Source organism: Mirounga leonina, unplaced genomic scaffold, assembly GCF_011800145.1.
Source record: "Mirounga leonina isolate KUSES-001 unplaced genomic scaffold, KU_Mleo_1.0 Mir_127, whole genome shotgun sequence".
In the NCBI taxonomy this organism is placed as follows: domain Eukaryota; kingdom Metazoa; phylum Chordata; class Mammalia; order Carnivora; family Phocidae; genus Mirounga; species Mirounga leonina.
In genome coordinates this window covers 57,459,612-57,474,406 of record NW_023270316.1, presented here as the reverse complement: position 1 = coordinate 57,474,406, position 14,795 = coordinate 57,459,612, and the positions used below count along the sequence as shown (strand labels likewise).

At 39.0% G+C, this 14,795-nt stretch overlaps 1 long non-coding RNA gene across 1 annotated transcript in view; it reads left to right on the top strand.

The window, feature by feature from the left end:
* Positions 1 to 14,795, top strand: part of LOC118009428 — a 572,526-nt gene that overhangs the window by 67,434 nt on the left and 490,297 nt on the right. The gene's annotated exons all lie outside the window — the stretch shown is intronic.

Below are 14,795 nucleotides of genomic sequence, written 5' to 3'. Positions count from 1 at the left end.
GCTCACTGAATCTTCACAAAACCGTGTGAGGTATTTTATAGATGTAAAAACTAAGGCATAACAAAGTAAAGTAATTAAGGTTAAACTCTGAGGCTAGAATTTGAATGCTAGTCGGTTGGACACCAAAGCCTACACTTGTAATCATATGCAATTGCAGTGTAGGCTATGAGTTGTCTACTCTCTCCTTCCTCCTTTCCTAATGGGGCAGGACCTGATTTGGTTCAGGTACCAGCCTTCCTCCATTTAGTCCTGTGAGTTAGGGGAATCAACTCCATCCCCAGCTCTGGGTGGATTCTACTTAGTCCGAGCCAAGAAGCATGTAAGTGGTTACTCTTGTCACCATAATGGATCTAAGTGGGGGCATGAGATCTAAGTAGGGCCAAACATGGCCTTGTATTCCATGACTGGGGGAGAGATTGTGTCTCTCTCTCTCCAGCAGGAAATAAAGAAGGCAGCCCATGGTTACCATTGCCATGGGTAGCCATCTTGTAACTATGAGGAAAGCTAACCTGGGGACATAGAAGACATCAGAGTCAAATGAATGAATGGTTAATAGGTACCCAGAACCAGAACTCTAATCATTTTGTGCCTGCAGCCCTATTCACTATCTACTGACTTTCTCTTATGTTATCTAATAAACTTATTTATTTAAATAGTAGAATCAGGGTTTCTACTACTTGCAGTTCAGCATATCCTAACTGATAGAACTATGCCTTTCCTCTGTAACTTGCAAAATGAAGTGCCCAATATCTGTAAGGGGCATTTGCTATTTTTTTTTAATTTAAACTTAATTTAGTTAACATATACTGCATTATTAGTTTCAGGGGTAGAATTTCGTGATTTCATCATTTGCATATAACACCCAGGGCTCATTACATCAAGCGCCCTCCTTAATGCCCATTACCCAGTTACCCCATTCCCCCACCCATCTCCCCTCTAGCAACCCTGTTTGTTCCTTATAGTTAAGAGTCTCTTATGGTTTGCCTCCCTATTTTTACCTTATTTGATTTTTCCTTCCCTTCCCCTATATTCATCTGTTTTGTTTCTTAAATTCCACATATGAGTGAAATTATATGGTATTTGTCTTTCTCTGATTGATGTATTTCACTTAGGATAATACTTCGATCCACATAGTTGCAAATGGCAAGATTTAAATTTTTTGAAGGCTGAATAATATTCCATGGTATATCTATACCACATCTTCTTTATCCATTCATTAGTCAGTGGACAGCTGGGCTCTTTTCATATTTTGGCTATTGTGGACATTGCTGCTATAAACTTTAGTGTGCATGTGAGGGGCATTTGCTATCTTAATTATGCAAAACATTTTCTTGTTTTCTTTTAAAAACAAATTTTTTTTAATCAATTAATTTGACAGAGACAGAGAGAAGGGGGAGCAGCAGAGGGAGAGGGAGAAGCAGGCTCTCTGCTGAGCAAGGAGTCCAATGCGGGACTCAATCCCAGGACCCTCGGATCATGACCTGAGCTGAAGGCAGACTCTTAATTGACTGAGCCACCCAGGCGCCCATTTTCTTGTTTTCTTTAACCTTTAAATATTTCTTAGCATCTTACAATGCTTTAAATATATACTTACATCCTTTAGTGGTTTTTAGAGCTGTGTTCTTGTTTTCCTCTTTTCACAAATAATTACTAACTTCTCTTATACCACCCAGTAAAGGACCCTAGTGATATCTCTTAGCCTGCATTTTGTCTCCCTCTGATTTTATCAATATTCTAACATGAAAGATCACAAAAGTCATCTTTTCAAAGAAAAGTAATGACAAGAATTGCGGGAGCCAAACACACCACCCATAGAAAAGGCTCTTTCTTACAATATGCACTAATGGCATGTTTCCAAGCACCAGGAGAGTTGAATGGAGATGAGTGGAGGAAGGTCAGTGGGACCAATAATACTTACAAAGAGGGGTTTGGGTAAGGCCAGGAGGTGGGAGGGAAGGTGGGACCCAGAAATGTAGCCAGGCCGTTATTCCACTGCTCTTAAGAATAGAGATTGAATAAAGATCATTAGTGCTCTACTCTTATGTTAGAAAGCCCTGCTGAGATGGAGAGCTTGAACTGCAGAGAAACAAGTTAGAAATAACTGCAGTCCTGTCTATGTATGCACCCAAGTGCTGTGTGCTGTAAAAGCCTGAGGTTTAGAACAGTGGCCTGGGAGGGTGAGTGGCTGTTTTTTTCGGGACCTAAGCAATGAAACTGGCATGAGTTATTAGGGATGCTAGGTCGTCACCAGATTCCATAGACTCTTCACAGTCTAAGCAAATTGCTGGGGGAGGCAGAATTATTCTACTTGGCATCAGACAGAGAAAGGGAAGAGTTGGACAGACAGAGTTGGAGATGCTTGATGATACTCAGATCTCAGACCTGTATTGTCACTTTTTCTATATGGTCGGCTTTGTACATGATCAGATCACCGCGCTTTGGAGTTTAATTTTAGAGCATCTAATTTCTTATCAGTATAAGAAGGAGAGACCTGAGTGGGCATGATTGCGTTAATTATATTTCTTCCCCAGAATGCAGGCACACTGTCAGTTGTCTTTTATCTCTGCATTAGCCTTTTCATTTTCTTCTTTATAGAAAACCAGAACTGCACTGTTCCCTGTTTATTTTTGTCAGAAGGGACAGCAGACACTGGCCGAGTAATTATGGTGAGTCACTGCTTTAAAAAGGGTTAAAATAAAAAGAAGGGATAGAAATGGGAGAAAGAAACTGGGTTTTATGTCTCAAATTTGCTAATTTCTTCTGTATGATAGTTGCATTAAATCCTTATTTCCTCTAAAAGCAATGTTATAAATTAGAACTCTGTTCCTGGAAACCAAGTTAATAATATGTAAATATTCAAAATATTGATCACAAAAGTAAAGAAAAATGTGTAACAGGGATAATATTTTGCAAATAATAACTGGAAGCATTTAAATATTTCTTTTAAACAAAAATACCCCTGTAGCCTTCTGTGTCTCTAGCACAACCAAGAGGTTTTGGAAATAGATGTGGACGGGGGAGAAATTCCCGGATTGATCTAGCAGATCAAGAACTAAGCTTGGAGGATGCAAATCCAAGGTCAGTCGTCTGCCTCTGAAGGCTAAGCCCTGTTTTCTTTTTTCTTTTTTTTTTAAATTTTTTATTGTTATGTTAATCACCATACATTATATCATTAGTTTTGGATGTAGTGTTCCATGATTCACTGTTTGTGCATAGCATCCAGTGCTCCATGCAGAACGTGCCCTCTTTAATACCCATCATCAGGCTAACCCATCCTCCCACCCCCCTCCCCTCTAGAACCCTCAGTTTGTTTCTCAGAGTCCATCGTCTCTCATGGTTCGTCTCCCCCTCTGATTCCCCCCTTCATTCTTCCCCTCCTACTATCTTCTTTTTTTTTTTCTTAACATATATTGCATTATTTGTTTCAGAGGTACAGATCTGTGATTCAACAGTCTTGCACAATTCACAGTGCTCACCATAGCACATACCCTCCCCAGTGTCTATCACCCAGACACCCCATCCCTCCCACCACCCCCCTACTCCAGCAATCCTCAGTTAGTTTCCTGAGATTAAGAATTCCTCATATCAGTGAGGTCATATGATACATGTCTTTCTCTGATTGACTTATTTCGCTCAGCATAACACCCTCCAGTTCCATCCATGTGGTTGCAAATGGCAAGATCTCATTACTTTTGATGGCTGCATAATATTCCATTGTATGTATATGTGTATGTATATGTATATATATATACACACACACACACCACATCTTCTTTATCCATTCACCTGTCGATGGACATCTTGGCTCTTTCCACAGTTTGGCTATTGTGGACATTGCTGCTATAAATATCGGGGTGCACATACCCCTTCGGATCCCTACATTTGTATCTTTGGGGTAAATACCCAGTAGTGCAATTGCTGGATCTTATGGTAGCTCTATTTTCAATTTTTTGAGGAACCTCTGTACTGTTTTCCAGAGTGGTTGCACCAGCTTGCATTCCCACCAACAGTGTAGGAGGGTTCCCCTTTCTCTGCATCTGCGCCAACATCTGTCATTTCCTGACTTGTTAATTTTAGCCATTCTGACTGGTGTGAGGTGGTATCTCATTGAGGTTTTAATTTGGATTTCCCTGATGCCGAGTGATGTTGAGCACTTTTTCATGTGTCTGTTGGCCGTTTGGATGTTTTCTTTGGAAAAACGTCTGTTCATGTCTTCTGCCCATTTCTTGATTGGATTCTTTGTTCTTTGGGTGTTGAGTTTGATAAGTTCTTCATAGATTTTGGATACTAGCCCTTTATCTGATATGTCATTTGCAAATATCTTCTCCCATTCTGTCGGTTATCTTTTGGTTTTGTTGACTATTTCTTTTGCTGTGCAAAAGCTTTTTATCTTGATGAAGTCCCAATAGTTCATTTTTGCCCTTGCTTCCCTTGCCTTTCGTGATGTTTCTAGGAAGAAGTTGCTGCGGCTGAGGTGGAAGAGGTTGCTGCCTGTGTTCTTTAGGATTTTGATGGACTCCTGTCTCACATTGAGGTCTTTCAACCATTTGGAGTCTATTTTGTATGTGTTGTAAGGATATGGTCCAGTTTCATTCTTCTGCATGTGGCTGTCTAATTTTCCCAACACCATTTGTTGAAGAGACTGTCTTTTTTCCATTGGACATTCTTTCCTGCTTTGTCAAAGATTAGTTGACCACAGAGTTGAGGGTCCATTTCTGGGCTCTCTATTCTGTTCCATTGATCTATGTGCCTGTTTTTGTGCCAGTACCATACTGTCTTGATGATGACAGCTTTGTAATAGAACTGGCAGTCCGAAATTGTGATGCCGCCAGCTTTGCTTTTCTTTTTCTTTTTCTTTTTTTTAAAGATTTTATTTATTTATTTGAGAGAGACAGAATGAGAGACAGAGAGCACGAGAGGGAAGAGGGCAGAGGGAGAAGCAGACCCCCTGCCGAGCAGGGAGCCTGATGCAGGACTCGATCCCGGGACTCCAGGATCATGACCTGAGCTGAAGGCAGTCGCTTAACCAACTGAGCCACCCAGGTGCCCTGCTTTTCTTTTTCAACATTCCTCTGGCTATTCGGGTCTTTTCTGGTTCCATACAAATTTTAGGATTATTTGTTCCATTTCTTTTTAAAAAGTGGATGGTATTTTGATGGGGATTGCATTGAATGTGTAGATTGCTCTAGGTAGCATTGACATCTTCACAATATTTGTTCTTCCAATCCATGAGCATGGAATGTTTTTCCATTTCTTTGTGTCTTCCTCAATTTCTTTCATGAGTATTTTATAGTTTTCTGAGTACAGATACTTTGCCTCTTTGGTTAGAGTTATTCCTAGGTATCTTCTGGTTTTGGGTGCAATTGTAAATGGGATCGACTCCTTCATTTCTCTTTCTTCTGTCTTGTTGTTGGTGTATAGGAATGCCACTGATTTGTGTGCATTGATTTTATATCCTGCCACTTTACTGAATTCCTGTATGAGTTCTAGCAGTTTTGGGGTGGAGTCTTTTGGGTTTTCCACATAAAGTATCATATCATCTGCAAAGAGTGAGAGTTTGACTTCTTCTTTGCCGATTTGGATGCCTTTGATTTCTTTTTGTTGTCTGATTGCTGTGGCTAGGACTTCTAATACTATGTTGAATAGCAGTGGTGATAGTGGACATCCCTGCTGTGTTCCTGACCTTAGGGGGAAAGCTCTCAGTTTTTCCCCATTGAGAATGATATTCGCTATAGGTTTTTCATAGATCTAAGCCCAGCTTTGCAATGGTAAAGGAAGGATATGAAGCAGAGAAAGTAAAAGAGAAACCCTACCCTTGTTGATTGCAGAGAGCAACAAGGAAGATGTGGAAGGAAGGACCAGTTCTCTGTGATCTGTGCAACAAGGAATTGTTGTTATCAAATATTGGTGAACATGCTTTCTTACAAACATTGTGTGTAGGCAGTGAGATCTGAATGCCTGATGAGTGGGGAAGGTTAGTGAAAGCTGTGGTGTTTGCAAGTTATTGTGGAAAGAGTTAGGATTATTATTTCCACATTTCACTTCTAATATTTTTTTTTGAATATCAGAAACACATACTCATTGTAAAAAGAAGGAACTTTTATCTCATCATCCGGAGCAATCACTGTTCTTGTGTTTTCTCCTGTAATTTCTTTAAAGGCAATCCCCAGAAGCCTCAGGAGTTTCTGAGAATGTCTACGAATTTAAAAAGAACTTTAAGAAGACAAACTAGGAGGGGCGCCTGGGTGGCTCAACAGTTGACCGTCTGCCTTCGGCTCAGGTCATGGTCCCAGGGTCCTGGGATCGAGCCCTGCATCGGGCTCCCTGCTCGGCGGGAAGCCTGCTTCTCCCTCTCCCACTCACCCTGCTTATGTTCTTTCTCTCGCTGTGTCTCTCTCTGTCAAATAAATAAATAAAATCTTAAAAGAAAAAAAAGACAAACTAGGAGATAAGAGAGTAAATAATGCATGAGATACTCAGAGATGAATCTTAGACTCTCAGAAATGCTGTTTGGAATAAATCTGAAGGAGTGGTTTGTTAAATTTTATCATCTTAATTTATATTATAATGAGAAATGGAGTGCAGATGACTTCCGGGTCCTCATTTTCTCCTACTCTTGTAAGACTGCTAGAAGAAATGACTCATTATAGAGAGAATTAATGAATGGGAACTAATGAGCAAGAGCCAGGGACAAGTAAAAATGACTGTAAATATATGAACACCTTTGGTCTTGACCGTAGTTGGAATCATGTTAGAAACACTCAGTGGATTACTTTTACTTAAGGTGTCTAATGGTCCTTGTCTAAAATGAATTTAATTGTTACTTTTCATTACATTTTTCCATGTTTCAGTGACCTGGACATTCCTTAGCGAGCTGCATGCAGGTTTGGAGAAGTTAAATTGCAGCTCAACAGGCGTTGACTTTAATAAGCTTTTAAGTTTTGTTTTGCATGAAATTGTTAATAGAATAGGGAAATGTGGTGACCAGTGGTTCTCAACCTTTACTAAGGAAAAGGTCTCTTCATGATGTAAAACGATGTGATAGACCACTCATATAATACTGGCTTTCTTTGCCTTGTCTATGTGAATATGGGTTAGTGTATTCTGTGGAATAATTACTTGACTTCAGGCCATAGGCTGGGCTTCAGCTACTTATTAGAGATGAGCAAGCATCTTGCAAAGAAGGACTCTTAGCGTAGAAAATCTCCTCCTACTCAGGAGTCCTCCCACTCCTGGAAACTTCTTTGAGTCCGGTTTTCTCAGGAATTTTATGAGCCTTCTTGTTTTGTCAGTTTGTCTTACTTCAGTCACTTGTGGCAGGCCTGAGCAGGAAACTATCTCTGCTGTATGGTTTTGTGATTCCTTCCTTTGTTCTATGGTAAATACCTACTTTGATCCAATAGATTAAGCCAATTGAGTGACATAAAAAGGAGCCTCAGGGCGCCTGGAGGGCTCAGTTGGTTAGGCATCCAATTCTTGATTTCGAATCAGGTCATGATCTCAGGGTCATGAGATGGAACCCTGTATCAGGCTCCACACTAGGCTCCATTAAGATTCTCTCTCTCCTTCTCCCTCTGTCCCTCTCTCCACCCCCTCCCCTTGTGTGTTGCCTTTCTAAAAAAAAAAAAAAAAACGCAAGAGAGAGACTCTTGACTGCCTATCTGCTGGTCCTATTTTTATTGTTACACGCAGGCCAAGTGCGTCACCCAGGTTGATGTTTGAGTGCAATAATTTAACTTCAATGGGATACTGCAGATTTCTCTACAATATTGAGAGAACTAGAAGTACGTTTTGAGTAGATACTACATTGTTGACGTTTCCTTTGATTTCTTTCGGGGTACAGATCCTGCAGCTTTCTGCCCTGTTTTAGCTAGGGATGCAACTGTTCCGGTTATTATTTTGTTCAGAAAGGAGAGAGGTGTTCTGTTGAGTCACTCCATTCAGTGCTGGCTGCAGAACATTTCTTGCACAGTTGGAAAAATAGTCTGTTGCTTTTATTGAAAGGATGATCTTTCCTTTGGCAGGAACAAAACCTGTATTCTATCTAGCAGAGAAACACTTATGTAGTCAGAAAGACAGTCACTTTTAGCTCTAAAAAATATACCAATTGAAAGCTAGTTTTGTGATGCAAATGTAGTGCCAATGACTAAGCTACTTTGAAGTGCAGAAGTCACAGAGTGGCTTGGCAGAGGCCTGGAGTCTCCCCCCTCCCCCCATAGTATTCTGAACAGATGCTGAAATCCTTACCTTTACTAGAGTTTTGAAGGTTGCCTTTCTTACACTGAACACACTCTCTTTGTCAAGAGAGTTTAGAAATACAGTACTGTAAAATTTAAGCCCCTCTGAAAATAAGCCACCAGGAGAGAAGTCAGCATAATGTTTCTGATTCTGGGTTTCGTTGCCGATTTAATCATTTATTCGCTCGGTGGACTTGAGCAAATTACTTCACTAAGCCTCAGTTTCCATATCTGTAAAGTGGAAAAGATAAGAGAATTTACCCCATAGAGTCATAGTGGAAATTAAATGAGATCTAGCACAGTGCCAGCATAGTGGTTCCAGTAATACCAGCTATTATTATTCTATTATGAATAAAATATCTAGCAGTAGCTGGTATTTTATACCCACTCTTAAGTCCTAACTTCTTACTCTTTTTTCATGGCTTTTTTTTTTTAATGCCATACCCTGCTAATGCCCCTCACTCAAAGACCACCAAGAACATTCCTGTAGTTGAACAAGTTGGATTTGCTACTCGTAGCAGAGAAGGAAAACACCATGGGAAATCATGGGTGTCTCAGTAAGAGGGTTTCAGAAGGAAACTTAGGAGGGTTTGGGCTTCCATTGATCACTTGGGGGAAGGTCTGAGGAAGCAGGAATTGCCTCTAGATTGGGTGCTGTTGGAAAGTGGGGCAGTTCTATGATTGGGTATCTCAGTGAATCTCATCTATAGGAAGGGGAAATGAATGAGGATAAAGTTGTACAGGGTAAAGAAGTAGCAGTCACTCATTTTGGCTAAGGGAGGGGAGGTGTTTGGTATTTTGTGGGTGGCACAGTGATCTGTTTTTGTCTGAGCTTTGCCAAACTCATGAAGTGGCCCGGCTTTGTCCCATTTTATCCTGGTCTCAGAGTAGCCTTGTCCAAGGCTGATATTCTGTGAGACTGTTTGTGAGAATCACATGGTCTAGCTGTGAGCACCAGGCCAGCTTCTCCATGTCAGGGGCTACTCCTCTTTCTTTCTCAACCATGATGACTAGAATTCTGAAGAAATACTCCAGTGATTTAAATGAATATCACCTCTCTCTCCCATGCAGAGTTGAATGAGATCCTAGCCAACTTTTCAGGAAAAAGTCATCACTCATTTATTCAGTCAATAGAGGTTTTTGTTTGGGATCTATGGGCATTGTTCTTTGTGCTGGGGCTCTGACAACAAGCAAAGGAAGACCACCTTATGTTCTAATCAGGGGACGTGGGCAAACAAGGAAACAAATGAAGAAACCAAATGTTCTCAGCTCTTGATAAGTGCTCTGAAGAAAGTAACCAGGGTTTGACAGAGAATAATGGAGGGTCTGTTATTCACAATGAGGACAAGTGTTACAGAGAGTCTGGTGGAGCTTTTATGGACTGGTTGAGGCTGTAATTCAGATTTCCTACATCACAGCCTGTGTTTAATTTCCTTAAATCATTTCCTTGAGTTATTTAAGTTTGCATCTCTTATGGTATATTTGCATGCACACATTTTTCTATAAGTGATATCAGTATTACTAATAGATATCAGACACAGGATTTTGTACTTATGCTAAGAATATTTGAAATACTTAGAAATCTCAAATCTGGTAGGGAAAAGTGTAGGGTAATGGAGAGTCTTTTGAAAATTTGCATTTGTAGATTGTGGGGTTTGTAATACACTGTTTTATTCCACAATGATGTGGCATGAGAAATTAGCCAATTCTGGAAGCTCTATTAAAGAGGAAATACAGTTTTTCAGTTACTTTACTTTATTCACATGGCAATACATTTTCAAGTCCACTAGTTTTTTCTGCCTTCTTGCAAATTAAATAACTTGGGCCTAATTTTTCAGTTTTTACTTTTACATTTTTCTTTGACTATTAATCAAATTGTGCCTTCTGATTGTGGCAATAACAATAAGAAAAAATAAAGACCATTCTTAAGAATACAAGTATTTTTAAAATTATAGATTTAAATTAAAAATTAACAGCACTTATTAAACTTTTAATTGCATTAATTTTGTATTTTACTTCAAAATAAAATGACCAGAGTTAGAATTTGAAATAGTATGAAAAATTCAGTAATGTGATCATCTCCTTCACATTTGCTTCTGAGATGGAAAATTCTTTTTTTTTTTTTTTAGCAAGCCTTCATTTGTCTTACCACCTCAAGCATTTACTCAATTACAGTTGACCCTTGAACAACATAGGTTTTGAACTATGTAGGTCCACTTATATGCAGATTTTTTTGGGATAAAGTGCAGTACTGTAAATGTATTTTTCTTATGATTTTCTTAATAATATTTTCTCTTTATTGTTAACAATACAGTATATACTATATGTAACAAAGTGTGTTTACTGTTTATGTTATCACTAAGTCTTCTTGTCAACAGTAGGCTATCAGCAGTTAGGTTTTGGGGGAGTCAGAAATTATACATTGATTTTTGACTGCATGGGGGTCAGTGCCCCTAACCCCTATGTTGTTCAAGGGTCAATTCCATTGGAATTGTCCATTGAATATTTCTTGGTATTGATAACTTGCTGGCCCTTCTTTGCTAATTTAGCTGGTAACAAAGAATTGGCTCAGTACCTTTGGGCAGACAGAAGAGCAACACAAAGATAAAGGCTGAAAAGTTCAATTCTTCCTTAGCAATAAAGGTTGTTGTAAAAGCTGATGCTATATCTAGTTATTTACCTGGGGATGTATATCTCATTGGCATATGAGGAGGGTGCTTTTTTCCTTTTATCTCTAACTTTAACAATTTATGTACCTTTGTAAGGTATTTATTAAGAAAACATACATTGGTTTTTGATAGGCAAGAAACTGGCTGAGTTTGGATTGTGACAAATATAGAAAGGATAGTGGGAATCTTCCATAGTCAGTAGAGGCAGGAACAAGATGGCACCATGGAAACACCAAATTTTGCAAGTTGGAAGATATTGTATTTGAAATTTAATTGACAATTTCCTCTTGGCCAAATCTGCCTAAAGAGAAACAAAGCAAAAATGAACTGTTGGGACATGATCAGAATAAAACACTTTTACACAGCAAAGGAAACAATCAACAAAACTAAAAGACAACCTATAGAATGGGAAAAGATATTCACAAATGACATAACAGATAAAGGGCTACTATCCAAAATTTATAAAGAACTTATCAAGTCAACACCCAAAAAACAAAAGTCCAGTCAAGAAATGTGCAGAAGAGATGAAGAGACATATTTCCCAAGAAAACATACAAATGGCTAACAGACACATGAAAAAAATGTTGCTATGACCCCGCAATTACACTACTAGGTATTTATCTAAAGGATACATAGTGATTCCAAGGGCACCTGCACCCCAGTGTTTATAGCAGGAATGTCCACAATAGCCAAACTATGGAAAGAGATGTCCATTGACAGATGAATGGATAAAGTTGTGGTATAGATAGACAATAGACTGTTACTTGATGATCAAAAAGAGTGAAGTCTTGCCATTTGCAATGACATGGCTGGAACTAGAGGGTATTATGCTAAGTGAAATAAGTCAGTTGGAGAAAGACAAATACTATATGATTTCTCTTACATGTGGAATTTAAGAAACAAAACAGATGAATATAGGGGAAGGGAGGGAAAAATCAAATAAGATAAAAACTGAGAGGGAGGCAAACCATGAGAGACTTAAATATAGAGAACAAACTGAGGGTTGCTGGAGGGGAGTTGGGTGGGGGGATGGGGTAATTGGTGATGGGAGTTAAGGAGGGCACTTGGTATAATGAGCACTGGTTGTTATATGCAAACTGATGAATCACTAAATTCTATCCCTGGTACTAATAATATAGTATATGTTAACTAAATTGAATTTAAATAAATTAAAAAAAAAAGGAAATAATGGTATGATTTCTATTGTACACACACACACACACACCCCACACACCCCACATCTTCTTTTTCCATTCATCAGTTGATGGACATTTTGGCTCTTTTCATAATTTGGCTATTGTGGACATTGCTGCTATAAACATTGGGGTGCATGTGTCCCTTCAAATCAGCATTTTTATATCCTTTGGGTAAATACCTTGTAGCGCAATTGCTGGATCATAGCAGAGCTCTATGTTTAACTTTTTTTTTTTCTTTTTTTTCTTTTTTTTCTTTTTTTTTTTTTCTTCTTATGTTAATCCCCATGCATTACATCATTAGTTTTAGATGAAGTGTTCCATGATTCATTGTTTGTGCACAACACCCAGTGCTCCATGCAGAATGTGCCCTCCTCAATACCCACCACCAGGCTAACCCATCCTCCCACCCCCCTCCCCTCTAGAACCCTGTTTGTTTTTCAGAGTCCATCGTCTCTCATGGTTCGTCTACCCCTCCGATTTCCCCCGCTTCATTCTTCCCCTCCCGCTGCCTTCTTCTTCTTCTTCTTTTTTTTTTTCTTAACATATATTGCATTATTTGTTTCAGAGGTACAGATCTGAGATTCAACAGTCTTGCACAATTCACAGCACTTACCAGAGCACATACCCTCCCCAGTGTCTATCACCCAGTCACCCCATCCCTCCCACCCCACACCCCACTCCAACAACCCTCAGTTTGATTCCTGCGATTAAGAATTCCTCATATCAGTGAGATCATATGATACATGTCTTTCTCTTTTTGACTTATTTCACTCAACATAATACCCTCCAGTTCCATCCATGTCGTTGCAAATGGCAAGATCTCATTCCTTTTGATGGCTGCATAATATTCCATTGTATATATATATATACCACATCTTTATCCATTCATCTGTCGATGGACATCTTGGCTCTTTCCACAGTTTGGCTATTGTGGACATTGCTGCTATAAACATCGGGGTGCATGTACCCCTTCGGATCCCTACTTTTGTATCTTTGGGGTAAATACCCAGTAGTGCAATTGCTGGATCATATGGTAGCTCTATTTTCAACTTTTTGAGGAACCTCCATACAGTTTTCCAGAGTGGCTGCACCAGCTTGCATTCCCACCGCCAGTGTAAGACGGTTCCCCTTTCTCTGCATCCTTACCAACATCTGTTGTTTCTTGAGTTGTTCATTTTAGTCAGAATGACAGGTGTGAGGTGGTATCTCATTGTGGTTTTGATTTGGATTTCCTGGTGATGAGTGATGTTGAACATTTTTTGTTTCTGTTAGCATTTGTATGTCTTCTTGGGAAAAATGTCTGTTCATGTCTTCTGCCCATTTCTTGGCTGGATTATTTGTTTTTCAGGTATTGAATTTATAAATTCTTTATAGATTTTGGATACTAACCTTTTATCTGATATGTCATTTGCAAATATCTTCTCCCATTCCTTAGATTGCTTTTTCATTTTATTGGTTGTTTGCTTCGCTGTGCAGAAGCTTTTTATCTTGATGAGGTCCTGAATGTTCACTTTTGCTTTTGGTTCCCTTGCCTCCAGAGACATGTCTAGTAAGAATTTGCTGTGGCTGATGTCAAAGAGGTTACTGCCTATGTTCTCCTCTAGGATTTTGATGGATTCCTGTCTCACATTGAGGTCTTTCATCCATTTTGAGTTTTTCTTTGTGTATGGTGTTAGAGAATGGTTGAGTTTCATTCTTCTGTATATAGTGTCCAATTTTCCCAGCACCATTTATTGAAGAGACTGTCTTTTTTGCATTGCATATTTTTTCCTGCTTTGTCAAAGATGAGTTGACCATAGACTTATAGGTCCATTTCTGGGTTCTCTACTCTGTTCCATTGATCTATGTGTCTGTTTTTGTGCCAGTACCATACTGTCTTGATGATTACAGCTTCGTAATAGAGCTTCAAGTCCAGAATTGTGATGCCACCAGCTTTGCTTTTCTTTTTCAACATTCCTCTGGCTATTCAGTCTTTTCTGGTTCCATACAAGTTTTAGAATTGTTTGTTAGCTCTATGAAAGATGCTGGTAGTATTTTGATAGGGATTTCATTCAATATGTAGATTGCTTTGGTTAGTATTGACATTTTAACAATATTTGTTTTTCCTATCCAAGAGCATGGAATGTTTTTCCATTTCTTTGTGTCTTCCTCAATTTCTTTCATAAGTGTTCTGTAGTTTTTAGAGTACAGATCTTTTACCTCTTGGGTTAGATTTATTCCTAGGTATCTTGTGATTTTTGGTGCAATTGTAAGTGGGATCAATTCCTTGATTTCTCTTTCTGCCACTTCATTATTGGATGTATAGAAATGCAACAGATTTCTGTATGTTGATTTTATATCCTGTGACTTTGCTGAATTCATGTATCAGTTTTAGCAATTTTTTTGTGGAGTCTTATAGGTTTTCTATATAGAGTATCATGTCATCTGCGAAGAATGAAAAGTTTGACTTCTTCCTTGTCAATTTGGATACCTTTTATTCCTTTTTGTTATCTGATTGCTGAGGTTAGGACTTGAGAACAGACATCCCTGTCGTGTTCCTGACCTTAGGGGAAAAGTTCTCAGTTTTTCCCCATTGAGGATGATATTCACTGTGGATCTTTTGTGTACAGCTTTTATGATATTGAGGTATGTTCCCTCTATCCCTACACTTCAGAGAGTTTTTATTAAGAAATGATGCTGTAGGGTGCCTGGGT